Raw genomic sequence first — 19,324 nt, 5'->3', positions numbered from 1 at the left:
ATATATATATATATATATATACATACACATATATATATGTATATGTTTATAATTATCTATATATATATAATTTTCCTAATTTTTCCTGGTTAAAGGAGGTATTGGACCTTCAGTTTCCAGAAAATCAGTGCTGTACCTATATATAATTTCTTATACAGTCACTTGTACAATTTATACTATTCATGCATTTGTTTCCAAGCTTAATAAGTTTTAATATCATAACAGCAAAATAATTTGTAAAGAATTCATCTAAATTTCATTATCACTTCTCCTTTTGACATGTTATACATATATGTGTATTTGTGTGTGTGTGTGTGTGTGTGTGTGTGTGTGTATGAATATGAAAGTGTGTGTATTTGTTTACATACATACATATATGTGTGCAGATTCAAAAATTAAAATAAAGAAAAGAAGGAAAAGGAAAAAAATCAGAAAAGTTATGATTCTGAATTTGAAAATAATTATGAAATTCAAATGTATTTGGATGTTTTGTATAAATTTTAACAACTCCAAGAACAACAACAAATAACACATTTAAATTAAAAACAAAATAAACAGTAAACTAAATAAGTTCAGTTACTCTTCTGCTTGTATATATAACTAATGGTAAATGTGTATTATATTTTTTAACCAATTTAACTTTGTGTCATTACTTGAGTCTAATGTCAAAATGTTACCATTTTCCCTTAACCAGATTTACTCTTTAAAAAGCATCTCCAAAACTGAATGCATCTGATTTCAATCTGAGAACAAAATAAAAATCTACTTTTTTCTTATTTAGGTACTTTTTGTTATTGAATAGTACAACTAGATTTCTTCTCATCATTTGGTATTTTACTTTTATTTATTATTTTTTTACACCCCCTGGCTGCCAATTAGAGTGTCTGCTAAAGCATCCTATATAGGAGTTAAAATTAGAGAAATTTCCAGCACAACAAGGAAAAAGAAGAGCGAATGAATGAATGAATGAATGAATGTGTCTGTGGGTGCTTATTTCTTTCACTATATTTTCCTCAAGTTGATGTCTGGCTTGGTATTTATATACATTTATAGCTTGTTCTTCTGTGAGATTTTCAGAAATTTATAGTATTTAAATTTATTATTCTTGTTTTATGGCAACTTGCATCATAAAAATGTGTGTTTTGTGCATTCACTTTCAGTGTATATATTTTCGAACATTATTAGTTAGGTGAGAATATTCATTTGTGTGTGTGTGTGTGTAAGTAATGTGTATAGGCAAATGATGTAAATATTTCATGTTTATATTTTTTTGATTAATGAAATGTTGTTTTTTTTTCCTTCTAGTATGTTGTGTAGTTAGTTAACCAATAGCAGTAGTAGTGTAACAACAGTGAAAAATAATAGTGATATAGTTGTTGCTATAAAATACAAAAAAAGAACTGCCGCAAGTCTTTTGAAATCTAGTGAGAATTCTGAAATTAAGAAATCCTGGAAAATACAATATTACATATGAGCAAAAAATAAATACATGAAAAACAAAACCCTCAATATTGACAGCATTACTACAGCATCGATGAAATATTTTAAAAGAAGAAAGAAAAAGAACAGGAAATAATTGAAATAGAAGCAGTTGACAAAATGAAGAGACATCAGGTAATAAAACAAAAAACTAAAACTTATTGAAAGAGATGATGAAAAAACCCACAATCGATCTTCTAAATCAAAACATTGAAGCCTGCAATATCTCTGTAGTATTATATTTTAAAGGAATACATTATTGTTTTTCTGCAAATCGCATTAGCAAAGCTGACAAGATGGTTTCTGAGCCTCTTTGTATAACCTATATTGGATAAACAAATTGTCCATTCACCTAGTCTTGTATGAATATCATTGTGTTTTGATTTTAAATATGCTTTGCAAGAATTTTGATCTAAGACTGAGCGCTGAAACTAATATTTTTATATTTGGGAAGAGTCATAATTAATAAATTAATAAACAAACTCACCAGCTGGTATTTGACTCAAATATATTTTACTTCCCTTCCTTTTTGCAGCAAAATTTTATTTTGGGGAACATAAATGTCAAATGTTCTGGAGAGAGAAAGAAGTGAAATTTATTCTAAGACTAACGACCAATGAGTTTGTTTATAGGCTATATTAATTATGACTATGTCCAAATATATCAACATTATATATCATTTTTTTCAAGAAAAAGAAAAATAGAAGCTTTCTCACTTTTTTCTTGATACACACATGAGCACACACACACACACACACACACACACACACACACACACACACACACACACTATAAGTGCATGGAAAAGATGATCAGGATATTCGGCTCACAATTATATGATTGTGGGTTAGATTCCTGGTGGCATGTTGTGTTCTTGAGCAAGACACTTTATTTCATGTTGCTTCAGTCTACTCAGGTAGCAAAAATGAGTAGTTATCTGTATTTCAAAGGGCTTGTCTTGTCACATTCTGTAACACAGAATCTACCTGAGATTACGTGTTTCTGTGGATTGCTCAACCACTTGCACATTAATTTCCTGAGCAAGCTGTTCCATTGATTCGAACAAATGGAACCCCTATTGTAACCAACGGAGTGCCAGTTTTGTTTGTTTTTTTTTTTTAACCATAGGCATCTTGCAGTCTGCAAGACTTTCTGAATGGCACACCTAATGAAAATTACCTTGAAATCTTTTATAGTGCAACCAGACAGATAGTGTGCCATGCCTCCTTCTCAAGAAAGGTTGTCCATAATTGGTGCATACACTGAATATGGGTTAACTATACTGACCCATTATCTTAGTGTGGGAGTTATCATCATCATCATCATCATTATCTTTATTATCATCATCATCTATTAGAGTCTATCTTCAATGTTGGCATGGAAGATGTACGCTAGTAGATGATGAGTGTAAAGATAATACCAGTGATAAAATTGGATGGGTCAGAGGACTGCACTGTACTCCAGTGTCTACTTAGGCATAATTTCTATTGCTGGATGCCTTACTAAATGCCAATGACTTTGCAGAGGTTACTGAGTACTTCTCATGGCAGAGAGCCAATGAGGTGACCATGCAGCCTGCAAGACTAAGACCACTTTGACTGAGTGAGGTTATAGTTGTGAGGAAGGCAGTTCTATGCTAGATGAGGAAAGGTTGGAATATGAAGGAAGGAGCTGAATTAGGTTTTTTACCATGTTGTTGGTTAATCAACTGCAAGACTTCACTACTACTTGTTTTATCCCATCCCAGAAGAATGAAAGGTACAATCAATTACCCATTTCTCTCATATTATACTCAACTTCTTAATGCATGGGTGAATATCATGTTTCTTTTTTAATACTCTTGTGTTACTCTACATTCATTGATCATATATTACTATAAACTTCAGTGATACTGTGTTAAATCTATGTTATGCATACTTGTCTTTCTTGAATATATAGATATACTTATATTTAATACCTCAATGTCCTTTGTAAATCTTTTAGTAGCATAAGGCACAAATATTTTAGTTGACATATATTTTTTTTCAACCATTTTCTACTATATCATTATATTTATAATAGTTTATTCTTCATAGAAGGAATTTGAGAAGTTTTCACTTCGGAAATCCATTTCAGTTTCATCCTTCTGATTACTGAGAGTGATAGTTGAGAATTCTAAAATGTAGAATGTGAATAATTATTGAGTAGCAAGCTTCAAAGCATTTCGTTTCTATGTAGAATGTTAATAAACATGTTAGCATGTACTTACACAGTATAGTCGCTTGTTGTAGTCTTTGATGATGCAATACCTAATTTTGTATTGTTTCTTTAACTACAAGAATATTTCACATACATTGTTTTATTTAAATCTTTCCCCAAAATATAATCCAAACCATTGCATTGAATTGTCTGGAAAGTTCATGCCAATTTTTAGTCGTTCATGTTCCAACAGGTTAGAACATGTCAAATTTATCGACACGTAAAATATGCTTACATTTCCGGTTAGTGCACACTTCAAACTATCTCTTGAGAAAGAAAGTTTAAAATTACTTAATTCATATCAATTTTGCACCGCAATGACAATGGAAGATTATAAGGTGTATTTTAGACACTTGATGTTTTTTAATACTGTAAAGGCAAAAATGCCTCACAAGCAACACAAAAGGTATGTGCTGTGTACAGTGAAGGTGCTTTATCTGACAGAACTGTACAGAAACTGAAAGAAGTTCTTCATATCTATATCAATATATATACATATGTGTGTGTGCGTGTGTCTTTGTCCCCCATCACCACATGACAATCAGTGTTGGTGTGTTTACATCCCTGTAATTTAGCAGTTTGGCAAAAGAGATCAATAGAATAAGTACTGGGCTTTAAAAATTCAAAATAAGCACTGGGTTTGATTCATTCAACTCAAGTTCTTCAAGGCAGTATCCCAGTACAGCTGTAATCTAATAACTGAAACAAGTCAAAGAAAAAAAAATTCATTCTGTCTGGAATTTATTTTTTCTGTTCCAATCTAAATTATAGATGAATTGTCCATAAATTGTTTTAACCAAATTTCTTGTTAAAACCCGTAACCATTGTTCACGCATTTTATATAAATTAATTCAACAGCAATTTGAAGCAAAGAACATGTTACTTAAAAGTTTATTTTTTGTTCTAGTTTTCCTTTCTTCTTATTTCGATTTGAAAGTTTAGCATGAAGTGACTAATTAGGTTTCAAAACAGGGAATTAAATACAAACTGAGAGCAATAGCTTCATTAATCGAAGCAAAGATGTCAAAGTTTAGGCTGGTTGGAAATTGAAAGCTTAACTATGATGCTTTAAAAAGTGTGACGTTTTCTTAAAATTTCCGAATAGAAGATTTTCATTTTTAGTTGTTTTTTTTTTTCCTTCAAGAATTAAAATTCTCATTATTATTTATTTGTTTTGTTTTGTTATAATTACAAGAAAAAATTTATACAAAAAAATGCATGCCTTTAAATAACTGTTATTAATCCATTTTCTGCATAATAAATGTTTCACTATCCATTCAAGGTGTTAGATTAATATAGTGTTTGAAATTGGCTGTTAAAGCTATTAGCTTCTATTAAGATGGCAGTTCTCTTTTCATGTCCCCCCACCCCTAGCTAGTCATTGCCAAAAGAAAAAAAATACAAATTTGAAATTAGTGCAACAAATTTAATGAAAACTTTTTTTTTTAAGATTTTATTACACTGCTAAATGTAATAAAATCTCTTGATTATGGTCAAATGAAAACTGAACTCTTCTTAGTCTCCATAAGAATTAAGGCAAAAAGCTTTGTTAAAAACAAAAACAAAAGCAAATAATCCTAAATAGATTGATATTCATTATATAAAAAAATGCCAATACATATAAAGTGTTTATTTTTCCACTAATGTCTGAAAAAATAGGTGGTAGTTTGTGATTGTGAGTGGCTGGGCGTATAAGTTATATGTGCCTGTGTTGGTGGAGCAGACTGCAGACATTAACTGGGTTTCTTTCATGTCCAGATATTTTTTCATTGTTACTTTTTTATTTTTTGCTTTAGGTTGGCTAGTGACTATAGACTAATGAAGAGAACAATACCTCAGTTGCTTCCCAGTTTTAAAGATGTGACACATTTTTAATTGTAAATGTAGCATGTTAAAGCTGTCACACTGCATTTCACATGGCCAGCTATTGCATAATGAGTATGTACCATGTACCTAATGTGCAGTGATTTGATTGAAAGGCATACCAAGTTTCATGACCTACTCATTGCTTCCAATAAGTTACCTATATGCAAGAGGTGCCACAGAGAAGAATTAACTGAGCTTGCTACAGCAATAACATCAAGACAATCCAATAAAGTATATAGTAGCTATATCTCCCTCATATCATGCTATCGTATTTGGAACAAAATGAAGGACATTGTATAAAGAAAATCATCGTCATCCCTCCTCTCTGTTAGGAGGCACCAGCACTTACACATACATGTACGCACTTCTGCTTACCAAATTCAGTCACAAGGCTTCAGTTGGCCTGGGGTTATAGCAGAAGACACTTGTCCAATTTGTTACACAGTAGGCCTGAACCCAAACCATGTGGCTGGGAGGCAAGCTTCCTAACCACACAGCCATGCAAAAAAAATGGATTAAAGACATTCCATGACCGACCGGAATGTCTTTGATCATGCATTGATTTGATCAGGAACTAAACAAAAACCACAACAATATCCAGAAACAGAAATAGATGGAATCACCAGGAAGAGAGCAAATTGAGTGTGGCCGTTGCCAGTACCGCCTGACTGGCCTTCATGCCGGTGGCACATAAAAGCACCCACTACACTCTCTGAGTGGTTGGCGTTAGGAAGGGCATCCAGCTGTAGAAACTCTGCCAAATCAGATTGGAGCCTGGTGTAGCCATCTGGTTTCACCAGTCCTCAGTCAAATCGTCCAACCCATGCTAGCATGGAAAGCGGACGTTAAACAACGATGATGATGATGATGATGGGGTAGCGTATTTTTGCTCCAAAAGAAATAAATGAATTCTGTTCAATCTGTTGTAGATCTTGAAAGTAAGCCACCTGATTTCATACCTTAGTTGGAAAAAGTTGATTTCTCTCATGCATCAGATTGTTTGAGGAAAAACGTTTCCTATTTCATTACTTTTTAAATGCTACATTCCATACTACAGTAAGATCATTCCTCTTATTTTTATTTTCCTAGGCTTGGGCTTGGCTGTGTGCTTGAGAAGTTTGTTTCACAACAGCATGGGTTTGGGTTCATTCCCACTGGGCTGCACTTTAACATATGAATCATAAGTTGTTATTATGTAAATAAAAATTATTTCCTCTCTGCAGAAATAGAAGTTAAGATTCAAATTTCAATAAGATATTCTAAAACTGGAGGTCATAAGGTTACTATATGAAAATGTTACGTTTTGGGTGGAATATTTATACTTTACTATGTACTAAGTTTTCTATACACAAGGTTAATTTTGTGAAGTGTATTTTTATAGGGAAGTACTAAAATTGTAGGGATTGCAGATATTGTAAGGATTTAAATCTATTTGTGATCTATTAGATATCATCGGCAAAGTTCAGGTCTGTGATGGTTACTGCTGGTACTATCTGAGATCTTTGCCAGTCTTTGGTGAAACCAAAGTTTTCATCACTGTTGTTTTCATCACTGGATTATGCATTGTGCAATCCAATACAATTGCAAACAAGTAAGGTGCAAGCATATCTCCTTGTAGCACTGCATCTAGTATTTGAAAGAATTCAGCACCCTAGCTAGCATTCCAGTCTTGGATTAGTCATTAAACTGCATTCACTTGTGAGAGTTCAGCTTAGAAATTGAGGAGTTTGGGGAACTATGAAGTTGCTGTCTAAGGGTTAAATGGACTCTGTGCCTCATTAGAAAACTTGAGAGAGCAGGAGACTAAATGAGTAAACTCTAAAGAAACAAGCAGAAAGAAGTAGGAACCCTATGTCATATCTTTCCGAAGAAAAATCATGAATCTTGAGATTTTAACATTGAGTCCATGATGACTGATGCACATAAAACAGGCATAGCACTTAGTTAGTTAGAGAGAGAGATGGAAAAAGAAAGAGGGAAAAGGAGGAAGAGGGAGAGAGTTAAGTAACCTTTTGGTGTAATTTGAACTTGAATACAATTGATGCTGCTTGTAAAAGCCAACTCAGCATTCTACCATTTCTTCAGTCTTCACAACTGTTCAGCTATAAATACTAGCCTAAATAATTCAACGCAATAAATTTTCAAAACTATCAATAAAGTCATGATAAACAAATGCCAAAGGATAGAGATATAAAAGATTTTTATCACTAAAATTCCACTTGGTAGATTAGGTCTAAGTTCAACAAACATTTTCATTTTATATGTCATGGATTAACGGCATTTGAATTACTGATTCATTTATTCAAATATATGCATCAATAATTGGTTGTTTCCATTGTGTAGTACTGACTTTTTGGTAATTCCAGTGTATAACATGGTTTAGATTTCCTAGTTGAAACTACTAGATATATGTCAGTATTGTTTTTGGAAATGCTTCAGTGTTACAACTTCCTATTTTCATTAAGAAATACCATTTTTGGTGCCTAATGGGGAAAATGACTTTGAGCTGGCTGTATTGTTAACCCTCTAGGTGAGATGTTTTCTGATGTTTCATCCATCACTATGTTCTGGGTTCAAATTCTGCCAAGATTAACTTCGACTTTTATCATATCTGGATCTATGAAATAAGTACCAGTTGAGTGCTGGAGTTAATGTATTCGAGTTAACTACTCCTAGGTAAGAATATATAAAAAAAGTGTACCCCTCTGGCAAGTGTAGCACAGTTTGCTCATCAGACCAGTATGATCTCAAGCTCAAATTCACGCCCTCCACATCAGATCATGATTGATGGAGAGAACATGCTGTACCTCTTCTAAAAACTGGGATGCTCATGGATAAAAACTAAGATGCACATGGTTAAAAACCTAGATGCACATGGTTAAAAACTGACATGCACACAGTCAAAAGCTAGAATACACATGGTAAAAAAAAACCCGGAAAAAACACAGTTAAAAATTAGGATACACACACAAGGCTTTGGTCGGACTGAGGCTATAGTAGAAGACACTTGCCCAAGGTGCCACGCAATTGGAATGAACCTGGAACCAAATGGTTGGTAAGCAAGCTACTTACCACACAGTCACTCCTGCATACATAGAATGTATAATAGGTTTTGTGCTGCAACAGTATACAACTCCAGCTTGAAATCACTCATTTCATCAAAATCACTGTCAGTCAAAGTATCAATGTTACAGTCTGCTTCCCCTGTCTTTGCTGAATTGTTCTTAGTTCTACAGATTGTACGCTATTCTGATATCACTCAGACTCACAAGCAAGAAAGTAATTACAGCTAATGTCTCATCTTCATAGCAACAGGGGCTGAGTTAACAGTTGACAGAATTTGAACTCTAAACTGAGGGCTATGAAAGCTTGAATCAATTCATCTATTCTCGCCCTTATATGCCAAATGCCCACTTTCTTTAATGGAATACTGAATTCATTATTATTATTATTATTATTATTATTATTATTATTATTATTATTATTATTATATCTTTCACAAAGAAACAGCATTCAATCGAAATACACTGTTTCTATAATGCAATATTCTTGCAATTTTGATGAGCATTATTGATTTGACACACACACACACACATACACACATAGGTGTGTATGTTTGTATACGTTTGTCTTGTGTTCTGAAACATAAAATATATGTAGTACAGCATATGTTTGCTATAATACCGAAATCCAATTAAATTTACCAATAAGTTGTGAAGAAACATGTTGAATAAATAATCATGGGGCTTTTGGAGGTGGGGATAGTGGCAGTAGTGGTGGTATTGTAGAAACAAATACTGCAAAATTTTGTTTATTTCTCTTTGCTTTAACATCATCTTTACCACTGCCAAATAGAACTATCATCATCATCATCATCATCATCACTGCTAACAGCATTATCAATATTGTTGTTGTGGTTATTGTGTTTTCCTTTTTATTTATTATTTTAATATATCCCTCCCGAAAAATCCAGATTAGTTTTAGTGTTTGCTTATGCTAAATGATATTGATTATCAGAAATTCCAAAAATTGAAAAGGCAAAAAAAAAAAAAACAGTACCACACACATACACATAGAAAAAAAATTGAGTAGAGAAGTTAAAATGTTATATAAAAATTTTGATATTGACATGACACAAACAACATGCCAATCCTTTCGTACAGTTTTTGAAATATTTAAACATGAAAGTGAACAACAAGTGCTTACTTTCTTTTCTTGCTTCGCTTCTTTTACTTAATTTTGATTTAACATGATGATGATGATGATGATGATGATGATGATAGTTTTGTTATTCATTTTATTGTTTAATGTGAACATCCATTAAAGTTATGTTTGTTACCTTTCTTTTGTTAGTTTTGGAGATTTCTTTCTACCTTTTTTTTTTTTACTTTTTGAAATAAAGTTAAAAAAAAAAAAAAATCCCAAATCTTTCTAAGCTTTACATTCAAATTTATGTATTTATACATCAAAACTATAAAACTGATTTTTATGACAGCAAATATGGATAAATACTAATTTGAAATTGCTATCCTCTTAATATCAAATACTACTGCCTCCCCTTCAGTATCTACTGTTATGTCTCTGTCTTCAATGTTCAAAGCTATCTTGCGATATTTACTGTTTCTTTCCCTGTCTGCATTTACTCTACTTGTTTTTATTTAATTATGTGTGGTGTGTACATTATATATGTATATATATGCATATATGTGTGTTTGTGTGCTTATATTACAGAAGTGAATATATTAGTCTATGTATTCATATAAGTGATTCATACCAGTCATTCTCTATGTATTTTACATATCCTGGTAAATTAATAACTCTGGTTTTATTCTGTAATGGATAAGTAGAGGGAATTTATTGACGTAATATGTAGGAGTGTGGGACAAGCAATGTCTTAGATTGAATCTTCAGCATCAATATGATATTAGCAATATGTTGCTATGCATTCATGTTTTCAGTTTGAATGCACTGTAATTACTTCTGTGTGTTTGAGATGAACAATTAATTCTTAATTACTCAGTTCACCCAATTGTCCCCCATTTGTTCATTCATTTAATGTGGCTAGGGACTCTCCCTGTCAACAACATTTACTTGCTTTTTTAAGGGATTTCTTTTTGATCCAGTGCTTTGGCGTTACAGGATGACTGTCAACAAGGAATGTCAACATCATATCACCATTTTGCTCAAATGGTGGCATGCATTGAATGTCAACACACACACACACACACACACACACACACACACACACACATCAGTGGTTTTCTACTTTCCATCTTCCATATTCTTTCATAAAGTAACGGTTAACCTGGCGTTATAGTAGAGAACACCCAAAGTGTTGTGCATTAGAATTGAACCTGAAACTAGGTGACTGTTGAATGAACTTCTTAATCACACATCCTTCACATGCCTCTTTATAGGGAAACAGGTATTAAATTTGGGGCATGTTCCCAACCCTGTGCAAAAAACCTATGTGAGGGGTGATTTATCATTTGTTAAACTGAAACAAAAGCCCGATTCTTACAGGCCCTTAATATTTTAAAACATTTATACATGTTCCACCTGTTCATATCTATATTCAACCTTGGCTGTGAGGTAAGAAGTTTGCTTCCCAATCACATGGTTCCGGGTTCAGTCCTGTGGTGTGACACCTTGGGCAAGTGTCTTCTACTATATCCTCAGTCCAACCAAAGCCTTGTGAGTGGATTTGGTAAATGGAAACTGAAAGATGCCTGTCATATATACATATCTATGTATGTGTGTCTTTGTGTTTGTTCTGCATCACTTCATCACAACCAGTGTTAGTGTGTTTATATCCCTGTAACTTCGCAGTTCGGCAATAGAGACTGGTAGAATAAGCACCAGGCTGTAAAAAATAAACCCAGATGTTGACTCATGTGATTAAAAATTCTTCAAGGCAGTGCCCCAACATGGCTGTAGTCTAATGACTGAAACAAATAAAAGATAAAAGATAAATTTGATAGATAGGATTCAGTCAACAGTAGCTCAGTTTATGTCTAAATTAATAACTCCATGTAGCTATCCATATTTATGTGTATCTATTTATATCTTCCTATATTTATGTGCTAGCAGTTGTCCCTCTGCAGTGAGTTTCTACAGACTTTTATTGATTTCTGAATGTCTTGTTATTATAGTTGATATCCATTTGATTTTTTATGTCCTGAAATTCAAGTGGCATAATAAACCTTTGTTGATTGAAGTTATCCATTGATGTTCTGTGTTGTGTTGATGCTGAAACAAAGTCAAAGTGTTTCCCTATTAAAAGTGGAAACCAGGACAATGTTACAACTTCTCCTCGACTTATGACTGAGTTCTGTTCCGACTGACAGGTCGTGAGTTGATCTGGTCATATGTGAGATTTATATTTTTCAACACTATTTTCAATCAAACGCAACTGATGCTTGAAAGTGATTGATTGAGAGAGAGAGTGGCGGGTAGTGGATGCCTAGATCTGAAGGAAATCTGCATTGCCAGATGCTGCCATAGTTATCCCACACACAACTGCCCAACATCTGAAAATCAATTTTTTATTTATTCTTTTATTTCTTTATATTTTGTGGTTGTAAGTGTGGATGGTTGTAAGTTGCATAGGTTGTAAGTGGAGGAGAAGATGTGTTTTAAAGAACCTGATGTTTTACATTCAATACATTGTAGATAACTCTAAAGAAATGATATGACTGGTACAGTTTAGCAGAGCAACATTGAGCTTCTCAAATGAAGTAGAAGACTGCAGCTGACTACTCTTAGGTATTCCAGTTTAACATCATCATCATCATCATCATCATCATCATCATCGTTTAACGTCCGCTTTCCATGCTAGCATGGGTTGGACGATTTGACTGAGGACTGGTGAAACCGGATGGCAACACCAGGCTCGTTGCCTCAATATTAGATCTCAAAAGATAAATATGACTGAAAGACAGTGATGGCTTGAGATCTTAGTTTTACTTCCACTTGAGCTTCTAACCAAAGCTGACAGTCCCATGTGCTGCAGAATGACTTGCCTCATGTGTCTTGTAGTAAAAATGTCAAGAGACATAACTCTACTAAAACTTAAACCATTTGAGGTAATTAGTACCCATCTAACTAATGAAGTTAATATAATTGGTAAAAATCCATGAAGGCATTACTCTAGCATGACCTTATCTAAAGAAATAACACATACATGTGCATGTGTGTATATACACACACAACATTTTCTTTTAGTGTTAAAGTTGGTTACTTTTCAATTAATTCTAGTTTTATACAGAAGATGTGTTCATCTTATGGCATATAATGAAACAGCCTTCACTTTTATACCATTTTATAAATGGTTGTTCTGCACAAAGCTGAAAAAGCAATCAACTTCAACAATAATATATATATATTTTCTCTATAGCATATATTCTTTTCTACTCTAGGCACAAGGCCCGAAATTTTGGGGGAGGGCAGGGGTAGTTGATTAGATCAACCCCAGTACATAAATTTGCCTTTCATCCAAAAGGATGAAAGGCAAATTTGACCATGGCAGATTTGAAATCAGAACGTAAAGACAGACAAAGTACCTATATTACATATATTGAGTACTCTTTATTTCATTCATATCATTGATATAAGAGCACAAACATCATCACACATAAATTGCAACTGTAGCATCCTATTTAATGATCAGAATAGAAATAAATCAATTATCAAAATTTTAAATAAAAAAAATGCACAATAACAAATGAATCTGAGCAAATCATTGAAATAATCAGGAACAGCCTTAAAATTATCGAATACATGGTTGTTTCAGCCCTTCTTTATGTCTCATAATTTAGCAGATATAAGGGGCTTTACTTGCTGGATACTATTCTTTTCCCTAAGCAACAGTGAAATACAGATTACAAATATTTTCAGACAGTTTGTTGGAAGTTCAGTAAATAAATGCTTTTCTTCTGTTTCCCTTTATGTGTCATGCATGCAGGCATTGGTGATCATTGTCCACCATTGCAGAGTCAGAAGATTTATTTATTTTCTAGGATAAAAACAAAACAAAAAAAAAACTAGTTTCCTTTTTCAGTCTGTTAGTTTATTTGCAGTTTAATCTGCTATCTTGTATTCTATTAAGTTTACTCTTAAGGCAGAACCTATTTAACCCTTTCGCAGAGTGGCTAATTTTGCATTATGAGAATCATGATTAAGGGACAACTCCATACTTCCTAAAATTCTTGAATTCCCAAGCTGGAGCATCACAATCAAATCCCATTTAATGTCTTGTCTGCTTAATAGACATAGAATAATAGCAACTGATAATATAGTGGATGATAATGTATGAATGATTTGATGTCATAGTTTTTGATCCAATCAAATCAATAGTGGGAAAAACTTTTCAGGTTCATGTTCTAATAGGAAATCACTTTATTTAGGTTTATTTATTATTTCAACTTGTCTTTTGATACAAAATATTACTTCTGAATACTACTGGGTTTTATTTTTTATTGTATTTTTTCTTCCTTTCTGTGTTGCGATATCGTGATATGTATTGCAGTAAATCATTTAATTAGTCTACACATGCTTATAAATCTTCTACAAAAGTATTTCCAGTTCATTTCATTCAACAGACTTTTGCTATGAATATGTTCCATCTATATTTATGAACTTCAAATTTGGTTATGTGTTGTTTGAGATGTTTTAGTTTATAGATGGCAGTGGGGTTGATTTAAAAAAATTTTTTTATTTATTTGAATTGGAGGAATGTGAACAGTATACAAAAGTGTGTTGGATTGAAATATAGAAATAAATCCAGGAAAGTGAAGTGGGTTTTCATTGATTTCATTGTCATTAATTAGCTTCAGCCAGAACAGTTAGTTTTGCTGTCAATGAACATATAAATAATTGTGAGTGTTATGAATATTTGTAAAATGTAGTAAAGAGATCATTCAGTTGGCCTAAATGTGAGTTTCAGATAGAGTTTTTAACATTTTTTTTTTGTATATACTGCTACTGTCCTGAGATTTGCTTGTATATAACATACTTTATAGTTTGTTATTCAGTGACTTTTATTTCATAGCTGATAGGATCAGCCATAGTCAGTTAACTATTTTTCATTTTAAAAAAGGTAAAAAATTATATTGTTTTAATTTTCACATTGCTTCTGCCTAGTTCATTCTCCTGATTCATTATAGCTTTGTAAACACAAATTAAAAACACAAAGATAAATACCGCATGTTTATCTTTGCTATGTCTCCGGAAAGCATTTCAATAGTAACCATTCCATCTTTTTCGAAAGCATGCCAACTGTTACAAACCAGCTTGTAAGCCCTCATGCTTTCTGAATATGACTCATCGCTTTTTTAAAAGCTAAAATCTCATTTATATTACACCCTCTTGTCTTTCCATCTTTTTTTCACTCTTTTTAAAGGACACATTAGGTAATGTAGTCTGGGGTACACTGTACCTGAAGAATAAAAGACCCAGTGATCATGGGGGTACTCAAACCTGACTGTCCTACCTATATTTTTCAGGCAATTATGTTATCCTATAGCACACACACACGCACACCTTAAAACTTAAAACTCTTGACATTGTTCTTGTCAATATGTTGTTTTGAAGTATTTATGAATAGCAAACATGTGGCATTGTTCACTTATGCTTTTCTCATGTTTATTTCAAGTACCAAAGACAAACATATGGAAGATTTTTAATTTTGTATTTGTATGTGTAATACATATTTAGTCAGGTCAAAAGGGTCTATAAAAAGATGTTAACCTATATATGGTGGAGGCGCAATGGCCCAGTGGTTAGGGCAGCGAACTCGCGGTCATAGGATCACGGTTTCGATTCCCAGACCGGGCGTTGTGAGTGTTTATTGAGCGAAAACACCTAAAAAAGCTCCACGAGGCTCCGGCATGGGATGGTGGCGAACCCTGCTGTACTCCTTCACTACAACTTTCTCTCACTCTTACTTCCTGTTTCTGTTGTGCCTGTAATTTAAAGGGTCAGCCTTTTCACATTGTGTCACGCTGAATATCCCCAAGAACTACGTTAAGGGTATATGTGTCTGTGGAGTGCTCAGCCACTTGCACGTTAATTTCATGAGCAGGCTGTTCTGTTGATCGGATCAACTGGAGCCCTCGTCGTCGTAAGCGACGGAGTGCCAACAACCTATATATGGTCATGTCAAAAGAATAAATGGAAAAATGACATTCTGTCTTCTGTGAGGAGTAATACTGCAAAAAACACCAGACAGTTTATTATGTCTGGCCTAGTAATGTGTTTTTTCTGAATTTAAATCAAATTGCTGGAATATATACCAGTAAAATATATACCAAAAAAATACTTGGATCAAGATTGTAATACATATCTCCAGAGATGTGTATCTGCAGATTTGTAAGCAAACGATAAAGTCATAAACCTGAATTACTGATGGTCATCAACAATGGGTAGAGTGGATGTCCTGTAGGTGGTGTTGGTATAAGCAGTGAATAAATGCTTGATGTAAGTGTTGTAGAGGAAGGATGACTTTTGTCATCTACATATGAATGTATGAAGATAATTAGAATTGACAAAAGCTAATTAAAGAAATGGAAGTACTAATGATAGGATATATCATATTATTTAGATTTTTAAGAGATAATGGAATTTTTATGCTAATCTGAAACTGAGAGAGTGTTGTGGCTAGTACCAAATACGCTACAGCACGTATTTGAGGAGACTGTGCATACAAGTTATTTGTTCTGACCTTATCTTATATGATAATTAATCACATATGGGCCTAATTTCATACTCTTCTAAAAACATATAGATATGATTCTGTATATTTATATATTTTATCATATGATAATTTGGCCAGAAAATTTCCACACTATCTTTTCTTAATGACATTGCTGATATCGCTTACCTTGGCTGCATGGTGGTGTTTTGAACTATTTCTGTGACAAAGGATTTTGGCGCTGGAACATCCAAGAAGAGTATTTTATTATTGTTCCAAGAAACAGTTACTTGTAAGTATTTCTATTTCTACAGAAAATAGTTTTAATCTCCATATATATGTGCATAGTTCATATTTAATTATGTGGAATAGCCAATAAAATGATAAATAAAAAAGTTGGTAGTCTTTGTATGGTCATATGAAAAGTTCTGATGATAAAAATAACATTCCAAGTGTCTTCTACATGGGTTAATACTTAAAAAGTACCAAATAAATTATTATACCTGGCGTATACAGTGAGAACAACAGGGTAGTAACTAATAAGAACAAAAAGCTTACTATCTTTAGAATAAAGTACATAAAGCAAGAGATATAACTACCTGACTTTTATACTTCGGGGTTGAGGGAAAATAGAAACAAAATACCCCCATGGTCTTACACTTAAATATGAGTGGTGGTGGTAATGAGGTGGGGGGCATAACTTTTGTAGGTGTTCTTAGATCAATGAAGTCATGATTGAGGTTGAGCATATAGTTCATAGGAAAAATATGAGCAGGGCTGGGGAAAGTTCTGGAGAGTAGCAACTCTATGATGATGTTTTAGGTGAAATTTTTATCTCATAGTTTGAGAGTAGAGATGAACAAAAAAGGAGTGATAAATAAGTTTAGTGATACACAGTTTGCAAAATCAGTGACACAGGAATTACTGTTGTTCTAGAGGTTGTTTTGTTTCAATGTGTGTGAAGATGTACAACCAATCAGTGGAATAGCTATTTTGGGATATGGTCTATAATGTACAGATAGGGAGATGAAAATCTAATTCTGAAAGCTAATCTTGAGGTCATTGAGGGTATGTTAATTTGGATGGTATCTTAAACAAAGAATTTGATGAAATTCTGGAGTATAATTAGAATGGCAGAAGATAATATTAATGGCAGAGGGATGGTTTGAATTGGAAATAATGTATGTGTGCATTTACATATACAGTATGCAATTATATGTATAAATTTGTTTGTATAACTGTATGATCTGCATAATTAAATACTAAAATTGGTTGAGGATTTATATAATTATATACATATATTTTTTATAAGAGGTAAAAATTATAACTAAGTAAATCAGCCACCATATATGACTTGTACGCATAAATGATTCTGTATTCATAATCTTAGTTGTTTGTGAACTTGGAACCATGATGCAAAGACTGAATTCATCATCATCATCATCATCATCAACTATATATATATATATATATATATATATATATATATATATATATGGGTGTGTGTGTGTGTATAAACAACAATCTTGGCCACTCCTCAGTACTAGCACAATTGATGGTCTGATTAAACTCCACGATCAAGAACCCTTCATAGTCTAGCTATACACTTCCTCATTTCCTCTGAATACCATAACTGGCCCCTCATTATCATTGCCATCATGTTCTACTGCTACTACCCTTACCACATCTAAACAATAGCAATGACAACATGATCAGCACTAGAAGTCACTCTTCAATACTAGAACAGTTGATGACCCATTAAACACCACAGTCCCTAGCTTTTCTACACAGTTAGGCCAGTCAAATTCTTATCAGAATGACACAGGAGATCTATCATTACCATTGTCTTCCTATCCTACTGCTACTACCCATACCATTATTACTACTACTGCTCTAATTAGTGAAGAATAACTCCTCCCACCACTGTCCTCAATCTGAATGTATACCTGACTACTCCATGATAAATCTGCCAACTGTAAATAAAATAAAATTATGAACACACGAAAACCTTACAATATGCTGCTATTCTCAAGAAGAGAGACTATGCATATGCAGTGACTGTAACTTCACTCATTTACCTGGGACAAGACACATGATTTGTACGAGCAATACTAGTCAATGCCAAACCACACGTTACAACACCACCACCACTAAAAGCTAAATCACACTTAATAACTTCTACACATGTAACCCTGAGTCCCAAAATCTGTTGTTATTCCCAACACAAAAGAATAGCTAAGCATGTGGATCACATATTGAGCAAAGATTTCCATGTAAGCCAACTATTCCATCTTTGGAGAGAAAGAATCAAGGAATATCTTTAATAAATGATATTACTAGTTATCAGTTCATCGAATAATTAAAGAACATACTTAGTGAAAGATAATGGATAGCACTTTCATGATCAGAAAATTAAGGAAATTCTTAGTGAAAGATAGTAGCAGTTCACAGTTCCATTGTTGAAGGATCAAGAAATATCCTGAGTAAAAGATAAAAGAAGTTACTAATTCCATTTTCGAAGAGAAAGTTAACACGTCATAGGAAACTTTGTGAATCCCAAAAAAGAACTTGCCAAAGAATATGCTGCAGAAATAAGTCAGCAGCTTCAACAACAAGTTAATTTTCTATCTGATACAATACAGCATGAAATCTTATAGGCATATGTTCATAACACCCAGCATGAGACCAGAAAAATTGTTGAAGATTCCATGTTTATCGCTGTTATATGTGATTGCTCTGGCATGGAACAAGAATCAGTTATTGTCATATTTCTGAAAACCAGAATGTCCATGAAGATTTTCTCAGCTTTTATAACTCTCCTGACTACGTCTTTGATGGTGCTATGAGCAGAAATATTTCAGGGATACAAAAGAGATTAAAAGACATGTTTCCTGATATATTTTGTACTCTGCAAAAACCACTCTTTGAACCTTATCCTCCAAGAAATTGGATCTACAGTTTCTATGGTCACTGATGCATTGAACTTTGTTCATCTATGGACCTGCCTTTGCAATGAAAATGTCATCATGTTGCAAGCCTGTATCTGTTGCA

At 33.3% G+C, this 19,324-nt stretch overlaps 1 protein-coding gene across 7 annotated transcripts in view; it reads left to right on the top strand.

Moving 5' to 3' along the window:
- LOC106868354 (N-acetylated-alpha-linked acidic dipeptidase 2) overlaps window positions 1-19,324 on the top strand; it is a 1,027,134-nt gene that overhangs the window by 264,663 nt on the left and 743,147 nt on the right. For 2 of the 7 annotated variants that reach the window (XM_052970678.1, XM_052970681.1), the window contains exon 3: window positions 12,256-12,348. The exons of the other annotated variants lie outside the window; for them this stretch is intronic. The gene's annotated coding sequence lies outside the window, so the exon portion shown is untranslated. The remainder of the gene's footprint in view (window positions 1-12,255; window positions 12,349-19,324) is intronic. 7 annotated transcript variants of the gene reach the window in all.

Source organism: Octopus bimaculoides, chromosome 9 (assembly GCF_001194135.2).
Source record: "Octopus bimaculoides isolate UCB-OBI-ISO-001 chromosome 9, ASM119413v2, whole genome shotgun sequence".
In the NCBI taxonomy this organism is placed as follows: Eukaryota; Metazoa; Mollusca; class Cephalopoda; order Octopoda; family Octopodidae; genus Octopus; species Octopus bimaculoides.
Note: the sequence above shows the minus strand (reverse complement) of the source record. Positions and strands in the feature narration are given on the sequence as shown.